This window comes from Bubalus bubalis, chromosome 3, assembly GCF_019923935.1.
Source record: "Bubalus bubalis isolate 160015118507 breed Murrah chromosome 3, NDDB_SH_1, whole genome shotgun sequence".
NCBI classification, from domain to species: Eukaryota; Metazoa; Chordata; class Mammalia; order Artiodactyla; family Bovidae; genus Bubalus; species Bubalus bubalis.
The window spans coordinates 150,207,577-150,223,447 of record NC_059159.1 but is presented as its reverse complement, the minus strand read 5'-3'; the positions used below and the strand labels follow the sequence as shown (position 1 = coordinate 150,223,447).

Sequence of the window (15,871 nt, the reverse complement as noted above, 5' to 3'; positions counted from 1 at the left end):
CGTGCGTCTACCCACATCTTCCTCTCCCCAGGAGCCATGATACACGTTAACGTGGATACGCAGTCATGAGTGCATTATAAGAACAGTCCTGAAACATCTCATCACACACATAAGAGCTCAGCAAGGGGGGTTCCTTTACCAGCTCTCAAAACACACCATACATACAGCTGCTGCCAATGTCAAGTTGGCATGTGGAAGACGAACAGGCCAGTGGGATGGATTGGAGAATCCCTTAAGGGAACCAGTTTACATGAGACCATAATATACCATAGAGCTGAAGTTCAATTCATTGGTCAAAGGACTGATCACTGAATATTTAGTGCTGGTACACTGGAGGGAAATAAAATTACACTCCCCTCCCTCTAGCATCTTACTCCCTATTATGCAAAAGCAGTTTTAGACAGGCTCAAGAGCAGAATTTGTACACAAAACGATAAAACACCTACCAAGGAATCAATAAAGAGCCCATGGAATCTTTCTAACAAATATAGTTATTAATACTTAGAAGTCATAAAAGAAAAGAGACATAGTCAACCATATAATGATTTAATCTTGATGGCAAATGACACCTTAGTAAAAAGTAATTAGCAAACAACAGAACTGGGGAATAAATGTTTCCAAGACAGAAAACCATCCATTCCCATAACAAATGAAAAGCCCCCACAATAGGACTTCCCTGGCGGGTCAATGGTAAAGAATCTGCCTGCCAATGAAGGAGACACAGATTCGATCCCTGGGTTGGGAAGATCCTCTGGAGAAGGAAATGGCAACCCACTCCAGTATTCTTGCCTGGAGAATCCATGGACAGAGGAGCCTGGTGGGCTACAGTCCACAGAGTCACAAAGAGTTGGACACAACCTAGCGACTAAATAGCAACAACAACAAAAGGATAGGGGAGGGAGAAACACCCTAAGAAAAACACGGGCAAAGAACCCAGATGGGCAATTCACAGATGGAGGGATCTTTGAGCAAAGATCCTAAACTCACCAGATTCAAGGAGACACACTTCAAGGAACAAAGCTGCCACTCTGGACTTCTCAGACCGCCAAAGTCAGAAAGACCACTCATGCCCACCACTGAGAGAACCTGTAGGATCAGGGTATACATTCATCCATGCAGGAAAGAGATGGACTGCTAGATCTTTTCAGAAGGCGACCTGACATGATCTATAAAACAAAGAGACACACACCCTGCCCCGGTGGTGCCACTCCCTGAAATCCATGCCTGAATAACAGCCGTGCGTGTGGCTGGGGTATTTACGGGAGCACTGTTTACACTGGCCGTGTTCTTTTCCTGTGGCAGCTAGAACAAATGACTGTAAACCGGGTGGCTTAGGACAACAGAAACCTATTCTCTCAGAGTTCTGGAGGCCAGGAGTCTGCAATCAGTTTCTCTGGGCTGAAATCATGGTGTCAGCAGGCTTGCGCTCCCTCCAGAGGCTCTGTGGGAGAATCCTTCCCGGCCTCTTCCAGCTTTTGGAGGCTTCTGGCACGCCTCGGTTTATGGCCACTGTATTAGTCAGCACCCCCAGAGAAACAGAATCGATAGTATGTGTATACACAGAGAAAGGGATTTATTCCAATGAATCCAATCACATGACCATGGAGGTTGACAGGCCCTGAGTACGGCAGTCAGCACGCTGGACCCAGGAGAGCTGATGATGCAAGTTCCATCTCTAGTCCTAATCTGAAGGCAGGAGAAAACCAGTGTCCTAGCTCAAAGACAGCCCGGCAGAAAGAGGGAATTCTCACTCCACCTTTCTGCTCCAGTCCGGCCCTCAGCTGATTGGATGAGCTGGGGGTGGGGTGGGGGGGGGAGGGCAATCTGCCTGTCTGCCTACATATTCAAAAGCTAATCTCGCCTGGACACACCCAGAATCAGGTTTGACCAAGTGTCTGGCACAGTTAAGCTGACACACAGAATTAGCCGACACACCCATATCACTCTAATCTCTGTTTCCATCTTCACATCACCTTTCTCCTCTTATCTTTCACATCTCTGCTGCCTCCCTCTCATAAGGACACTTGTGCATTTAGGGCCCATCAGATATAGCCCAGGACCACCTCCGCATGCAAGATTCTTAACTGAATCACATCTGCAAAGATGCTATCTCTAGAAAAGGTACCACTCAGAGGTTCCAGAATTAGAATCTGACTTCTTTGGAGGCCATCCTTCAGCCTGCTGCTGCTGCTGCTGCTAAGTTGCTTCAGTCGTGTCCGATTCTGTGTGAACCCAGAGACAGTAGCCCATCAGGCTCCCCCGTCCCTGGGATTCTCCAGGCAAGAACACTGGAGTGGGTTGCCATTTCCTTCTCCAATGCATGAAAGCGAAAAGTGAAAGTGAAGTCACTCAGTCGTGTCCTACTCTTAGTGACCCCATGGACTGCAGCCCACCAGGCTCCTCCTTCCATGGGATTTTCCAGGCAAGAGTACTGGAGTGGGGTGCCATTGCTACAAAGGACCAAAAACTCAATCCTGGAGCCTGAGTGAGTAGCTCCGAGTAGCGCCTGGTCCAAGTTCTTAACGACCGCTGACCAGTCAGTAATTAAGCAACATCTTCCCTCAACATGGCTGAGAAGACAAAGTAAAGGACCCCCACCACGATAAGGAACACAGCTGGGCCTCTCTCAGATTCTAGTGAGGACCCTTTGCTTCCCAAGGCATTTTCCTGAAAAAAATGAGTGCTCCTTTGACTCAAAGGCATAGGCTATCAGAGCCCCTGGAGAGCCATGTCTTTCCAATGAGGCAGCAAAACAAACCAATGAAGCCATGAAGAGTATCCATAAAGGCTTACACAGAAAGATGGAGGCACTTCCTTTCTAAACTCACCTCCTGCTCTCCAAACCATGCTGTGCAGAGTCTGCAGGCCCAGCCAAGCTAGGGATGGGGGGTTCTGCCTCACCCCACCCCTGCCACTCTCCTTCCCCACCTCCAGACACATTAGGACCCCACCACTCATGCCGAGGGGCTCAACTGAGCAGGACCTGCATTCTCACATGCTGCCCACATCCTCTCCTTTCCCATCCAGCCACCTGTCCAAATCTTGCATCAAGTCCAATCTCACCCCACAGGCCCTTCCTTGTGTCCCGCACAGGCCAGCCTCACCTGATGAACACAGGGTGGAGGGACGTCCCCAGGCCATGCAGCCTGCCCTCTGGGAGTTGAGCTAGGACCCACCCCTCAGGGCCACCCCTTGGATGTCTCCCTGACTCCAGGTGTAAGCTCCCAGGACCTCCTCCCCTCCAAACTTCACGTGCCCCAAACCATAATCCCTCCTAGACAGCCTGCATGGAGCTGGCCTGTGAGTGGACCCTCTATCCTTCCAGCTGCTCAGCCAAAGTCTCAGTGCATCCTCAGCCCCCCACCCCACCCCAGATCCAACCTTGAGGCAAGTCCCCTCAGCTTCACCTCCAAATAAATGCCCGGTCAGGCCATCCTCCCACCCCTACTGCTGCACTCTGGCCCAAGCTACCACCTCTCCCCCGATCACCTCACAGCCTCCTAACAGGGTGCCCCATCCTACCTTCCAGGGTCCATTCTTCCTAGATGCCAGCAGTCCTGTCCAAACCCTTGGCTCCCAGGGCTCCCATCTCAGCCTCTCTGAGCACCAATAAGCTCACCATCCACCTACATCTTCTCCTCTCACCTGCCCCTCCTCGACACCTGAGCACGCTCCTGCCTCAGGGCCTTTGCACCTGCTGTCCCCTCTGCCTGGAACACTATTCCCAAAACCAGGTCCAGATCTCATCTCTTATCAACCAACTGCCCTTTCTCTGCGAGGCACTCCCAGGATCCTTTCTGCTTACTTTCTCTTCTTTGCACCCACCACCACTTCACCCCCATATCTGACTTACTGATCCCCTTTGTGGTCCATCCTCCCCAACAGTAGAAAGCTTCTCCACTGTAGAAGGCCAGTGCCTAGAGTGTATGGAGCACAGCTCAGGAGCTCAATGCACCGTCAGAGTGATGGGGCTTGAAGGGTGACAGGGCTCCACCCCCTGGGGCCAGCCATGTGCCCCAACACCAGAACGGGGCCACAGCTCCACCCCAGCTCCGTGTGGGCACATGCACCACACACAGGGCAGATGTGGAACCCTGAGACCTGTGCATGCCCCGAAAACGTGCTGGACACACCAGAAAGTCCTTTACTGAAAGGCTCACTTCACTGGCCCTCGCACATGACAGCATCGCCACATGCCCACTCTTTTCAGAGAAAAACAGGCCTTTGTGGGATATAAATAGCCCAGCCAGATGTGAGAAGTCCTGCGGGGCTCTCCTAGCACTCAGGCCACGCGCTCTGCAGCTGCTCAAATGGCAGCCCCCATTCAGCAGATCATCAGCGGGGCTTCCAGGGGCAGGAGAGGGTTAAATGGTGGTCCCTCCCCCATATCAGATCAGTGGCAGGGATTCACCAAGGCCATCGCTAACTCACAGGCTCAGCACGCCAAACAGCGTGCACAGGCCACACCACAGCTGTACGTGGCAGATCAAGCCAGATGCACTGCACATTTCTTTATCCATGAAAAACAGGGAAACCAAAGCCCAGACAATGGGGAGCCTGGATAACAGGGAGCCCAGATAAAGGGCAGCCTGATCAACAGGATGCCAGGACCACCTTTCTGGGGAGCAGCATGCTCACCAAAGCCGACTGCTCAGTTCCCTGTGCAGGAGAAATACCATCTGAGCACAGAACCCATTTCTTGGCTAAGGCCTGGAAGTCCCTGTGCAGCCTGAAGTCCCTGTGCAGTCCCTGTCTGCAGAAAGGCAAAAACAACTGCACTTGAAGCTAGCTTCAAGGTATTCTCAAAGCCTGACAGTTCCTCATCCTTTGAGTCCCAAGTCTGTGCCTCCCAGCCTGTGGGCCCCGCCTCGACAGAAGGGGAAATTCAAATGCAGAGGGCACAGTCTAGACCTGTGCCTCCCAAAGAAACACCAGGCGGGTCACTCATGTGAGCCACACGTGTGATCTCAGATCACATGTGTGCCTACCAGTCACACTGAGAGCAAAAACAAACAGGTGAAGTTTGTGTTAACGGCACACTTGATTTAGCCCAATACACAGCCAATCCCTCCAACACATAACTAATAGAGTCGTGGACAGGACATCTTCCCGTCACTTCTGAGTCTAAGGTCTCCCCAGGCACCACACCACCCGGCTCTGACTGGCCACACGTGGAGCGCTCCTCGTCCTGAATGGTGTCGGCCACGGTGCTGGACAGAGCGGGTCCAGGTGTGGCTGCAGGTGTAGAAGCTTCCACTCACTATAAAGGGACCCAACAAAATCAGAGTCGGGTGACGGCCATGGAGGGAAGTCCTGGACACAGCCCTCTGTCTACCCTGGTCCTGGCTCTTCGGAGCTCCGTCCTCAGCAAGACAGAGGGCCACCAGCACCTGCAGATTGTCTGTCACTAGAGACTGACCGGGGTGCCCCTGAGCTGGGTCGTGCTCAGGGCCCCCCATCATATTACAACAGCTTTTGGACACACACCACTCCGTGCATGCCTCCTCCAACACACACCTCTGTGCACCACCTCGTGTGGGTGACCTGTTTCTCCTGCAATATAATCTATACTGTAAGCCTTAAAGGACACATCTAACATCATGCACAGATCAGCATTAGAATGAAGTGAGTCATGTGTAGTTTTTACATTAACGAGTCCCTCGGGCCATTCTGTGAGACTAAAAGCTCAGACCACTCATTTTTGGTTACAGCAGCACCCCAGGACTCTTGCACACCCTTGGGAGGTGGTCCTGGGAGCTTGTCCAGGTGACAGCTTTACAGGGCCTCAGCTGGTGGACCAGAGAGCCCTTCCAGGCCTTCTGACACACACAGGAGTAATTAACTCCCATTCCAGTGTTGCTTAATTACATCTGGTCTTCCCAGTGGTCACGTATGGATATGAGAGTTGGACTGTAAAGAAGTTAGAGCGACAAAGAATTGATGCCTTTGAACTGTGGTGCTGGAGAAGACTTGAGAGTCCCTTGAACAACAAGGAGATCAAACCAGTCAATCTTAAGGGAAATCAAACCTCAATACTCATTGGAAGAACTGATGCTGAAGCTGAAACTCCAGTATTTTGGTCATCTGATGCAAACAGCTGACTCAGTGGAAAAGACCCTGATGCTGGGAAAGATTGAGAGCAGAAGAAGAAGGCGTCAGAAGATGAGATGGCTAGATGGCATCATCGATGCAATGGACGTGAACTTGGGCAAACTTTGGGAGATGGTGAGGGACAGGTAGGCCTGGTGTGCTGCAGTCCATGGGGTCACAAAGAGTCGGACACAACTGAGCAACCAAACAACAATTATATCTACAGTCATGTCACTCTCAGCTCTGCAAGACACTGAATGCCACGTGCTAAAAATAAAAGCACACCTCTTACAGACAGGTGGCTTATTTCACGCCTGTGGAGCCCCCTGCCTCTGGGGGCCACCCTGGTACCCAGGCAGCACTCACAGGGCATGCTTGGTAAGAATAAGACTGTGTGATTGTTAAGTAGGCATCACCAAAACCAAAATACTCAGAGTAATTCACTTCCTTTACCTGAGTTCTCACTAGAAGCAGGCTTTAGGAGTTTGAGTCTAAGAAAAAAAAAAAAAAAATTGCAGGTAAGACATAAAACTGTACCCCCAGGCAGACATTCACATGAACACATCCACATGAACCCGACCCTGGGAGGCTGCAGACTCCCTCATGTCCCTCATGTTCCATGCTCCGGGGAAGCCCACAGGCAGGTGATGTGCCCAAGGTGGGCACCCCAGCACCCCAACCACCACACATCTTGAAGCTAGATCACCTGGTCCCTGCTTTCGTGGGAGAGCACACCATCTCAGCAGTCAGTTCCTCGCAGGGGCTGCCCTTGGTTCAAGCATATCCCCAAGACTCTCACTATAGAGACGGACAGGCCCGCACAGCAGCAACAGAGGGCATACTTGCCCCATCTGCAAACAAGAGACCATGCCAACCCCGCCAATTTCTATCTGAACCACTTCAAAGCAGCAAAGCTGATCCCGGAAATGAGTTGTTTTCTTCTCTTCAACACAGGTTCTAGAATACTTTTTAATCTTCCTAAGCTTTTCCTTTTCAATTACCTTTTGTAAACCATCTGTTTATAATGTGAAAGGTAAAGCCAGGGGGTGATTCCTAACGTGGGGGTGGGGCAGTTCCCAGAGTCAGGGAGGCAGGGCTGGGCCAGGAGCCAGCCTGGGGACCAAACACTGAAGGCTCTCTCAGAGAACAATTCTGCCAGCAGGACGGGTACCTGGAGAGGACGAGGTACTTAAATGTCCTGTGTACACACTGAAAATAAAAGTTACTCCTGGAAACTCCCTCTAACTCAGTACGTCTGGACAGACTTTTATTCCAGCTCTCTCTCCAGGACATGCACAGATGTCTGCGGGTCTGAAGTGGCCGTGGCCCACCCCCTACCCCCCCAGCTCGGGGAGTGACTGATGGGGCAGGCACCCGACATTTCCACCACCCTCCTCCACTGCCATGTCCAGAGCTGCCAGCTCACAAAGTGAGCCCTTTGGAAGCTTATTCTTGGGCTGCTGGCTCCCAGCCCAAACAAATAGAAAGGCTCCCTCAGAAGCCCTCTTCTCTCCCGGCTCAATCAGAGCAAGTAAACGCGATGAAAGCTCAAGATGGAGCCCCAAGGTGGACCCTGAGCTGAAGGCGGCCCTCCAGGGCCATGGCAGGTACCAAAGCTTCAAATCCAGTTCAGGTATGACTGCCAGGGTGTGGGGAGAAGGCAATGGCACCCCACTCCAGTGTTCCTGCCTGGAGACTCCCAGGGACGGAGGAGCCTGGTGGGCTGCTGTCTATGGGGTTGCACAGAGTTGGACACAACTGAAGCGACTTAGCAGTAGCAGCAGCAACCAGGGTGTGAGACTGGAGGTCCTAAGACGCTGCCCACCTCCTAAGACAGTCCCGTCCCTCTGTGATGCAGCAAGGGCTCACCGCACAGGACTCAGACAAGATGGAAGCCACATTCACCTGAGACAAGGTGAGACACAGGCCCCCCAATCCCATTCTGGGCCTCGTACAGGATGGGCTGAACAGTCATCCCCACAGATCAACTGGAACGAAACACGAGTCACCCGACTCTGCTTCAGCTTCTCTTCTTCCCCAAGGCCTCACTCGACCCACAGCCAGGCTGAGCCCTCAGACAGCCCCCCTGAGAACAGGCCGGCCTTGGGGGACACATCCTCCAATCTATCACCCCCTGCTCTTCATCCCACTGCCCCACACCTGGGTCTTACAGACTGTCTACACCTCCCTACGAAGGAAAAACCCAGCGTGCCTGATCCCTGCTGTGCCTGCCATGGTCACACATCTCTCCACGGCAACATCTGTCTCCCACACATCTCTCTCCTTCCCTGGCTCCCCCACAATAATCCTTTCAAATAAAGACTCTTGCTAAGCCCGGCTTTGATTTTCATTCGACAACTGATTACAAATGACCTGAAGACCAAAAACATATGGATCTGACGGACAGGTGAGACCTCTGATTTCCACCTTCCTGAAGACTCTCAGGGTTCCCTAAGGTCTCACTAGTTCTGGCTCAAAGTACAAATAGGGACTGGTTCCAGAACCAGTTCAGAAGCGTGTCTGAGACCTTAAGCCACAGATGCTTCTGGGGGCTGGCGAGCAAGAGAAACAGGGGGAAGCGACATCAAGGAAAATCAGATCACTCACACATGTCCAGTGTCCCGTTCACTACGGAAACTCTGCGCTTCCTTGGAAACATCACACACAGCACACAGGGAACTTCCCTGGTGATCCAGTGGCTAAGACTGTGCTCTCAATGCAGGGGACCCAGGTTCGATCCCTGCTCAGGGAACTAGATCCCACATGCCACAACTAAGAATTCACGGGCTGCAACTAAATATCCTGCATGCTGCAACTAAGACCAGGCACAGACACACACATGAATAAAATGTTAACAAACAAACAAAAAAACAACCACAGCACACAGAACCTTTTGCTTAAGCTAATACCTCTCCAGGAGGTCGTCAGGTCTCCATGGGGCCATCCAAAGCATAACACACAGTGAATCCAGGCCCCCTGCTCCCCACACCCCTGCAGGTAGAGAAGTTCTGGGTGGGGAACAGGTCCACCACCAACAAATGCTTTATTTTCATTCTCCCAGCAGGGGGTGTAGGGGTAGCGGGTAGGGACCATTGCTGAACCTTCACTGATTTACTGAACATGAAAGATTCTCTTTCAGTCAGTCAAGAATCTGCCTGCAATGCAGGAGACCTGAGTTCAATTCCTGGGTCAAGAAGATCCCCTGAAGAATGGCAACCCATTCAGTATTCTTTCCTGGAGAATCCCATGGACAGAGAAGCCTGGCAGGCTACAGTCCATGGGGTCACAAGAGTCAGACACCACTTGGTGACTAAACCACCACCACCACTCTTTCTAAATATGCTGCTACCAAATGTGTAAAAGGAAATGTTCATCTCACTGCTGATCAGAAAAATACAAATTAACACAAGATGCCATTCTCCCCCTACAGAAGTAACAAAGAAAAAAAAAGATAAGGTTCAAAGGTGGTGAGGAGGTGTGGGCCCCTTCCCAGGGTCAACAGGAAGTCTTTTCTAGAAGCAACATCTGGAATCTTCCAAATCAATGCTAGCTACAGGTAACAATGTTCTGATCTTGTATTCACACACAGAAGTTCTCATCCAGTAGCCTCTTGATAGCATAAAAACAGAAAACATCCTCAAAGAGAGGATTAAATGAGTATATAAAGGACCAAGTTGGCACCAAAGTGTGGGTATGGTCTTTCTGGACTGCTGTAGTTTTGAGTCACACCTCCTCAGCCAACCCAGGAGGCAGCGGGGACACCCACTGCCCTAACCTGAGGCATGTCAACACATGAGAAAAGCCATCAAAATAAACTTTTGAAAGTTGCATCCATCTGAGTTTTGTTCCCACCCCAGAGAGCAGCATATGGATAGAAAACCACGGTGTACAAACCACGGAGAAAGTCCTGGGATCAGCGTGTGTTTCTTCGGTAACAAATGAAATAATGAATCAGATTTAACAGAAGGGTAGGATGCGTTTTGGCAAACTGCTTTTCCTAGCAGTTGATTAAACTAGGTTTGGGTTTTAGGAGGGAAACTCTCAGGCTTTGCTGAGATCCAAACTGCAGAGCTAAGTGCTGACACCATACACACACTCCACCGGGGCAGGGATGTTCTCTGCTCTGCGTAGCCAAAGGGAAGTGCTTAGGAACTGCTCCGCACCACTGTGCTGCAAATTCTGGAAGCTTGAGTTCTCATGAACACAGATGTCAGGACATCCCACTAACTTGCCTCCTAAACTTAGATACGGTGCCATAATTCCTCACAGAAACATCATTAGCCATGTGTTATTTTTAATGATAGAAAACTCATAATCTGGTTGATGCAGAGAAGTGGGGACTCCAAGGGAAAGGGACTCCGAGGGAAGGGGATCCCATGCTCTCCCCTGATGACAACACTGATGTGAGTGGCAACAAACAGCCATCTGACACGACACAGAGGTATTGTTCCCTCGGGATAACTCATGTGATATGAGAGTTATGTTTTCTTTACAAAACAGAATTTTTTGGTACAGTGATGCAATGTCTTAAATCTGAAGGAGTGAAAATGCCCCAAAGTATCAGTCAACAGAAAACAACAAATGCCTATCACTTACAAACAACTGAACAATATAGGTTATACATCTTTTTGATCTCGAAATCATATTATTGGATGCTTTTGATTATGAGATTAAAATATGGAAAAGATGAGCACCAAAAAAAAAAAAAAAAAAAAAAACCAAGCCAATAATACCTTCAGTGGAAAGCCATCCTTGGCCATTTACAAAAGCACCAACAGCCTGTCCTGAGTTGGAAATCTTGAGCTCACACACTCCAGCCATGTTGGGTCTAACAATCCAGCCCCCTCTAAGGACAGGGGTTTGTCTTTGTTCAACAGGACTACTCCGGGGTTTCCCGCAATCAAGTCTTGACCTTCCCCTTTCTGCTCAAGGTCACAACTACCTGCTTACTGCGGTTGGCTTTGGACAGCAGGGACAGGCCCCTCCCTGCAAGGTTGAGGGACCAGGAAAAGCCATGGTCATGGAGGGCCAGGTTCCAACCCGAGGTTCCACCGGAGTGAGGGCCCCACGAGGAAAACTGACCAAGACTCGGGCCAGTTATAAGTTCAGTCTTCACACTCCGAGGTTGTGCTTTAGGTCTGCCAGGAACACGGGGTACCAGAGAGTCCTCAGCTCCTGGGGGCAGGCTGGGCCAACCGTTGGCCATTACCATGGGGCCCGGAGTGCTCAGGGGGTGAAAGTCCTGCTCTCTGCTCAGCTGATGCTGATGACTATCACACAAGCCTGCAGCTCCAAAAGTATGGAATTTATTTCTTTATTCACTGTATTTTCGTTCTTGGCACTATGCCCTCTCCACAGCTAAAAACATTTGGCTTGCTCAACACAGCACTGAACTTGTGATAATTAATCAGTACATGCTGATTGACCTGGCAGGGCCCAGAGTGCCACACCAGAAAGATGAATTCTTTTCAAAATATCATCCAAGAGCCCCAGACAAGACCACTTCATGAAGTCCACATGTGAAGTGCTCACCTACGCTCCATGACCAAATTTTCACTCTAAAAGCAACTCCAGCCCACTGCATCCCACAGAGGGCAGACAGGAGGTGCCAGAAGCCACTGGAAACCAGCACCACCCAATGAGAAGGGCTGGCCGCTCAAAGAACTTCCAATTATATAGGGTAGTGGACACGACTGAGCAACTTCACTTTCACTTTTCACTTTTATGTGTTGGAGAAGGAAATGGCAACCCACTCCAGTGTTCTTGCCTGGAGAATCCCAGGGACAGGAAGCCTGGTGGGCTGCCGTCTATGGGGTCACACAGAGTCGGACATGATTGAAGCGACGCAGCAGCAGCAGCAGCAGGCTGAGGGAGGAGGAAAGGGGGTGACTGCTTAGTGGTACAGGGTTTCTTACTGGGGTGACTAAAAGTTCTTAGAACCATGACACAGGTGGTGGTTATACACACTGTGAATGACCTAAATGCCACTGAGCTGTTCACTGCAATGTGGCTGAGATTATGTTATGCTCAATAAAAAAAATATACATTTATATAAATATAAAAAAGGAAATTGAAATGAGCTTCCAATGGGCACAAAACTGGATCCTTCCACGGGAGGAAGACAACTGCCCCGCCACTGGCCAGAATCCATTCGGCTGTCTACAGGCGAGGACTTTGCATGGCCATCAACTCCGTACAACTTACAGAGCTGTATCAAGACAGACAGATCCCACAGGTTCCAAAGTGCCATCCAAAGGCTGCTCATTCCCAAGTCTAAAGACAACAGAAGGGAAAGTAGAACTGTGAGATTCAGGAGGAAAGGGGGTTCAGGACCAGGTAACAGGACTGACGGAAATGAAGGGTGAAGTTGTGTCAAGAAGGACTCCTGAATTTCTAGAGGGGAGTGGGCAATGGGGAGAAGATCTGGGGGGCTGGGAGTGAGAAGGAGGCTTGCCCCTGATGTCAAGTAAAGCATCGCTGTCCGGTGACAAGCCTGGCAGTGTCCCAGCAGCGCCCCCTCCCAGGGTGTTGGACACTCCCATAAAGGAACTGCAGCTGCCTGGGGCATGAACCAATGGAGCCCAAACAAAAAAATGATGAATGATAAGATTCCCCCTTATACAAACGATAATACACGGTGACCACGTAGATCTGTGCTCACAGTCTTGAAAATAAGGAACGGGGATGTCAATTCACTTTCAGAAATGCCCTTTGTTTTTCCTGCCAAACAAGAATTCTTGCCACGATTTCTCAAACATCCCTAAGAACCTATAAGGTCAGAGAAGGGGGGGCTGTCTTGGGCCCTCTCCTTCTTTGAAAAGAATCACTGCTCAGCAAGACACCTGTATTGACCCCAGGTGTGCCTAACCCGAAGACCCCTTCCAGCCTGCACACCCTTGTTCAGACACATTGATACCAAGCAGCCCATTCCTCAGAGGTCAGTGGCCACCCAGGGACTCTGAGGTTCCTCCTGCATAGAACACACAGTGTCTTGTTGAGACAGTACATGTTTCTGTCTCAAGGCCCAAGTAGATCACACACGCACGCACTCAACGACACCCAAACTGTACTCTTCTCGCTGTACTCTTCTTGCTCATTAATCAACACCCCCATATCTAGCCCCTGGACAGGTCACAGGTCTGCAGTCCTGAAGGTGGATGTTTTCAGGTGAGTTCTCAAGTGACACCAAGGGAGGTAACTGCCAGGACGCGAGGACTCCTTGCTGGGTTCACGTGACGATGACACATATGAATACCACATCCGTTACTGGAACCTTCTGCAAGAATGCTGCTCCACTTCCACTGCCCTCTCGTTACTGTGTAACTATTAGGTTCTAAGCCACAAGCTCCAGAAGACATGGCCCAAAGAGAGGGGTTTGTTACTCTTTTACGAGCAATCAGAACAGAAACTACAATGTCAGCAAACAACTGGAAAGGAACAGAATGATTAATCTCCAGAGCTAACCACCACAGTGAAGAATTAACAGGGGTGCCCCCTCTCAGCTGTCAAAGCTGAAGGCTCTCTTTGAAAAGAAGTGGGCACACCCTACCCGCGGCCACCTCTATCCTGGCAGCCACGTGCAGACAAGGACAGGACACAGGGAACTCAGTCCTGGGAGAGTGCTCACTTTCACGCCCTCACAGCCTGGCTGCCCATCTTCTGAAACCTCAGAACTAGATGGTCTTGGGAATCTCACGAAAGACACCACGCCAGCATGTGGTCCCACCAATTCAGATCCAAATGAGTCTAGGGCTGCGGGGGCTAAAAGGAATGTACACCCCAACTCCCTCGGAGGAGGGGCTGACTTTAATTCCCCTCCCCTCTATACTTTAATTCCCCTCCCCTCTATACTTTAATTCCCCTCCCCTCTATACTGGGCTTCCCTTGTAGCTCAGTCGGTAAAGAATCTGCCTGCAATACAGGAGTTCTGGATTCGATTCCTGGGTCAGGAAGATCCCCTGGAGAAGGAAATGGCTACCCACTCCAGAATTCTTGCCTGGAGAATCTCATGGACAGAGGAGCCTGGTAGGTTCCCAGTCCATGGGGTTGTGAGAGTCAGACATGACTTAGCAACTGAACGACAACCCGATCTACTGTTCTGGCACCCTGATCTCAGATGTGTAGCATTCAGAATTTTGAGAAATAAACACCAGCTGCCTAGAAACCACCCCAGTCTGCGTTATTTTTTACAGCAGCCCAAACCCCAGAGCCTTCATCATTCTAAAAACATGTACTTTAGGATGTGTGACGAAGGAAGATTAAGCCCCATACAGAAGGACATGCTACCAACTATCTTGCATCCTCGACAAATAAACAACAACCAATCTCCACTTAAACCCTGACTAAAACTTAACACCCCACTCGCCTTAATTTACCACGGTTTTCAAGATGACCCAATTTGTGGCCTTGATTAGCAATAGACGAACCATAAATTAGTACTACAGACACATCATTCAGAACTGTCCCCTTAAACACCATGAATGAGAGAGGAATCTCTTCCACCTTTTAGGGAGATTCCTACCACCCATCTCCTGCCCTGCCATGTGAAACTGCTCCCTGGCAGCAAATTGATGCTTCTGGAAACACATGAAGACATGTAGGTCACTGGGGTGCCGTGTATTAACTTCCTACCCCTGGGCACCAAATGCTGACCCAGAGGCTTCAGAGCTTTAGTGTTCCTCTGAACAAACCTCATTTGCTACTCCCTCTGGATACCACAGGTACCCCAGGAATCCAGTCAGGGAGATGGGGCAGTGCCTTCAGCTAGGATGCTGGCCCCACTCCAAACAAAGGCTGCATTTCAGACACTGGGTCTAATACATTCCCAAGTACCAGAACCAGGACAGAGGGGTGTGATCACTGCAGACCCATAGACAGTAATGGATAACAAGGAACACCATGAACAACTATGCTTATAAGAAAAGTCAACAACGTACAGGGAATGATCCAATCTCTCAATCACCACAAACTGTCACAATGCACCGTGATAAAATAAACAAACTGAACAACACTTTAAAAATAAAATTCATAGTTAAAAACCCTTTTGAAACAGCTATCCCCAGGCCGAGATGATTTTGTCAGCAAATTCTACCAATGATTTAAGAGATAACAGCAATTCTACATAATGGTAATTGCTCAGTCATGTCCGTCGACTCTTTGTGACCCCACAGACTAGAGCCCACCAGGCTCCTCTGTCCATGGAATTCTCCAGGCAAGAATACAGGAGTGGGTTGCCATTTCCTTCCCCACAATTCTACATAAGCTCTTCCAAAACACAGAGGAGGAAAAAACATTTCCCAACTTAAATGAGGCCAGCATTACCCCGATAACAAAACCAGGCAAAAACAGCAGAAGAAGACTGCAGACCAATAACCCTTGTGAACACAGATGCAAAAATCCTCAACAAAATATCAGCAGATTGAATCCAGTGATATACTGGATTGGTCAAAAAGACTTTTTGGCCAAACCAATATATAAATGTTATACTACAACCACATGGAGTTTATCCCAGAATGAAAGGCTGGGTCAATGTGTAAAATCAATCAGTGTAATCTACCATAACCATCCACAGAAGAAAAAACACGAAAGCATAACAATTTATGGCGAAAAAGTATTTGAAAATACTCAGCATCCAGTCATGATAACTCTCAGCTAACTAGCAATAGAAGGGAACCCCAACAGTCTACTAACGAATATCTATGAAGAAACCTATAGCTAACATGATACTCAGTGATGGAAGACTGAACGCTTTCCCCAAATGACAGGGACAAGGCAGATGTCC

The 15,871-nt window shown here is 49.7% G+C and overlaps 1 protein-coding gene across 5 annotated transcripts in view; it reads right to left on the bottom strand.

Annotated features, from left to right (window-relative positions):
• Window positions 1–15,871, bottom strand: part of SEMA4D (semaphorin 4D) — a 143,319-nt gene that overhangs the window by 98,180 nt on the left and 29,268 nt on the right. The gene's annotated exons all lie outside the window — the stretch shown is intronic.